General features: G+C 57.5%; 1 long non-coding RNA gene across 1 annotated transcript in view; it reads right to left on the bottom strand.

Moving 5' to 3' along the window:
- LOC125611227 overlaps positions 1–3980 on the bottom strand; it is a 9621-nt gene that overhangs the window by 3049 nt on the left and 2592 nt on the right. The window contains exon 2 of the long non-coding RNA XR_007341366.1: positions 3407–3689. This is a non-coding gene — a long non-coding RNA (uncharacterized LOC125611227). The remainder of the gene's footprint in view (positions 1–3406; positions 3690–3980) is intronic.

Here is a 3980-nt window from a genome sequence, read left to right as displayed (position 1 = left end):
CCACCACCAACATTCCACCCCTACCAACGTTCCATCTCCACCACCCTGCCAACATTCCACCTCCACCACCTGCACCTGTACCAGCACCACCAACATTCCACTTCCATGACCAACACCTGCACCACCAATGCCACCACCATTCCACCTCCATGACCAACACCTGCACCACCAATGCCACCACCATTCCATCTGCACCAACACTTGCACCACCAATGCCACCAACATTCCACCTGTACCACCCCCACAAATATTCCTCCTCCACCCACAAACACCTGTACCACCACCACCAACAACAACATTCCACCTTCATCACCAATATACCTGTACCACCACCTGCACTACCACCACCAACATTCCACCTCCTTCACCAACACCTGCACCACCAATAGCTGCACCACCACCACCACCACCACCATTCCACCTCCATCACCAACACCTGCACCACCACCAATGTTTCACCTCCACCACCACCACCAATACCAATAGCACTATGAACACCTCCACCAACACCTATTCTACCAATAACACCAACACTTACACCTTCACTACTGCCATCACCAACAACACTTGTACCCCTACTACCACCTCTACCAAACCATTTCTACCTCATCCTCCCTCCACCATCACTACCCCTAGGCCACTTCCACCTCCACCACAGTCTCTACCTTCACCACCATTTCCATCATGTCCGTTACTGCCACCACTACCATCACCGCTACCACTCAAGATGGACAATCCAGATTCCTGACTCTGCTTCTTACTGTCTGCTGACTGGCAAAAGGCTACTGACTCGGAGTTCTGAGTGGCACATAGCAAGCCCAACTGTCAGAGCTTTGGGATCTAGGAGCAACATTGGGGGGTGCACCCTCCTCCTCCCCACCTTGGGATCCCTCTCTGGAGGCAGTGCTACTCTGAGCAGGTCGTCTACACAGTAGGGAGGGGAGGCAAAGTCCACCACGGGACAGGCCCTCAGGGTGGCGGGGCCTTCCTGGCAGCTCCTGAGCCCAGCAGCAGTTCTCTGGCAGGGGCGGAATGGCTGGCTCCTGCCCCTCTAGAGGCTGATGCCCACTCCCCACCAGTGACTCATGGTTTTAACTGTTTAAATCTTAGTCCAAACCTCATCACACTGGACCAGAACTATTTTGTCCTTTAGTGAGGGCCAAAATATCCATCTGAAATGAATAACAGCACATTCATTAGCACATGTCCATCTTTGCTTACAAACAGCATGTGGACACTCCTTGTCCAGAGCTGCCCTGCTGGTCAAGCTGTTGCCATGAGCATTTCCAGCTGAGGACACGGCCCTGGTCTTCCACCTGGAGAAGTAGCCCTTCAGAGGAGCTGTCTGATGAGGCAGGACCCGACGTGTGGCTGAGATTCAGGTGGTGTGGACTGAGTCCCCTCTGCACCAGGGCTTGCACTCCGTCTCCTCAGTCCTCTGCAGGGGCACTATTTTTGTATTTTGTTAGATGGAGAGGCAGAGGCTCTGAGCCCCATCTTGAATACCTCCTGGTCTTCAGGAAACATCCTAGTTGTTCTGGTAGACTCTGATGTCACCCAGGGCACTACTGAGTGCAGGAAAACCATCAGACTGGCCAAGAGTTCAGCAGGACAAAGACACGACCCCAGCATGGGACTCCTCAGCCGGGGACCAAGATGGGGGTGTGTTGGAGAGCTGGCGTGCTGTGGGACACAACCTGGGTGTCTGCACGGGTGCCAAGAAGGGTTAGATCATCTTAGAAGCAGGAGGCACAAAGCACAAGCATGCACGCAAGCGGCCTCCTCGTCTCCAAGGCTCCAGGAACAAGGACGGGTTCGATGCTGCACACATCAGACACAGACACCTGCAAATACACCCGTGAACAGCAGCCACGCACGTTCGTACCCCTGTGTGGATGCACACCTGAGCAGGGCCGGGTGCCGTGAAGAGGCAGGGTGGGCAGTACCGGTGACCTTCTTCTCACTTCTGTTTCCTCCTGTGCTTTTGACACGGATCATTTCTGTGATCCCTCCTGTGCCTCTGGCGTTTCCCTTTCCTGTTTCTTGGGGGGTTTTTCCTCCAATACTTCCTTGAATAGTTGGAGTGCTGAAATTCAGGGCCCCTCACATGAGACAGGACCGTGTGCAGGAAACTCCTAAGCAGTCAAACGATGACCGGGCAAACGGTAGGAGCCCTGGACCTTCTAAATCAGAGACAGGGCTGGGGCTCGGGCACCAGAGGCCCCATGGCCCCATGAAGAGTCCTCCAGGATGTAGGCTGGAGTGTCCCCTGTAAATGCCAACAGAGGAGACCTGCAGCCCATGTGGCTGCTCATTCCCACGGGTGCTGAGAGGCGTTGGTCCTGTGGAAGCTGTGCTTCTGTGGAGGGTTTGGCCCCTTCCTCTGCCCCAGAGGCAGCTGATGGAGGGTTCTTCAGCCATAAAGCAAATGCATCTGTCCTATCCACAGGCTTCTCTGCATCGTGCCGCGCAGCACCTCATCTTCTGCTACCACCTGCTGATCTCTTTTCCTATTGTGCCTGCCACCAACTTTATGAGATGGCTCTCAGGACCTCAGGGACCTGTCCGCCCACCTCAGGCATCTGATGGGGCCTCTCTACCCAGCCTCCCTGACACTGTCCCCATGGGCCTCTTGCAGCCCTGAGCCCATTTTGGGGGTGAGGCCTCTGCCCACAGGGGCTGTGTACTCTAGCCCAGCTGAGGTGAGATCATCCAGCCTTTGTCAGACAGAGTCTGCGGCCGAGTCACCTCACTGATGGTCTTCTCAAGGGGTCTCACTTGCTATGGGGTGACAGAACTGTGCTGACGCAGCCCATCCACTGAAGACAGTGTGGGGGGAAGCCTCTAGCCCAAGTCACGCTGACCGAGCCTCCCAGGCAGTGAGGTCTGTGCACCATGGTGATCACCAATGCAGCCACAGGGCAGGACACAGCACTGTGCCTGGGGCAGGGGCTTGCTCTGGGGAGGTAGCCCTAAGGCCTGGGTGTGAAGGCGGCCCCCCACACTGGGCACAGGGTCTGAGGGAGACAGAGCAGGAGGAACCAAAGACTTGGAGCAGGGCGATGAGGGCTGTTTGAGAAGGGAGGGTGTGGCCATCAAGGAGGTGACCTCAGGGTCAGCAGGCCCCTCCAGATCTAGGCTGTCCCTGGGAAGGGCTGAGATGTAACTCCCTGCTGTCCCTCAACGCCCACCAGGGCCTACAGGGAGGAGAATCTGGCAGTATTCAGCAGGCAGACGGGGGAGTTGAGGGTGCCCCTCAGGGACTGGGTGGGGAAGGGGATGGCCCTGGGGTAGAATGTGAGGTAGGTGCCCCCCATCCTGCCCACGTGTGCACACGCATGGTCCCTCATCCTAACACTCCCCCGGCCCTCTTATGATGCCCCAAGCGCCACCCCCTGAGACCCACCTGTCTTGGGTCTTCTCCCGAGAAGGAGGTGCACAAGGTCCCAGTGGTGGGCAGGGCTGTGGAGGACAGGGGGGCTCAGGGCATTCACCTGGCCACCCTGGGCACGCTCTAGAGGATCCAGTCCTGGAGCCCCACCTGCATCCCAGAACGTTTACGCGGTTGTCCTCTGTGTGAGTGCCGTTCCGTGGTCACTGTCCGCCTTCAGGTGAGGTTCTCATTGGGTCTGAGCTTGCAGGCCCTGGATGCAGCCACAGTTAACTTCGCCAGTAAAACTTAAGCCAAACTAAATTAAAAGTAGGAAATCAGTTTCTCAGCCCCACCCTCTGCGCCACCGCATCTGTGAACTGGGTATAGTGACCCCCACACCACAGGCCGCGAGGGGCGGGGATCGCCGCAGGTGGGAACAGAGGCCACCGGGCAGGGTGCGGGTAGAAGTCGGGTTGGGGTACGATGAGGGCGCACCCGGCCGGTGCGGAGCGAGCACAGGTGAGTCGAGGACCAGGAGGCGAGTGAGAGTCCGCAGGGACTGGCCGGGTAGGCCGAGCCAGCCGGGGTTGGGGGGCAAGGGCCTGGC

Source organism: Marmota marmota, unplaced genomic scaffold (assembly GCF_001458135.2).
Source record: "Marmota marmota marmota unplaced genomic scaffold, marMar, whole genome shotgun sequence".
Lineage (NCBI taxonomy): Eukaryota > Metazoa > Chordata > Mammalia > Rodentia > Sciuridae > Marmota > Marmota marmota.
The sequence above is the reverse complement of the archived record's forward strand: the minus strand, read 5'-3'. Positions and strand labels throughout refer to the sequence as shown.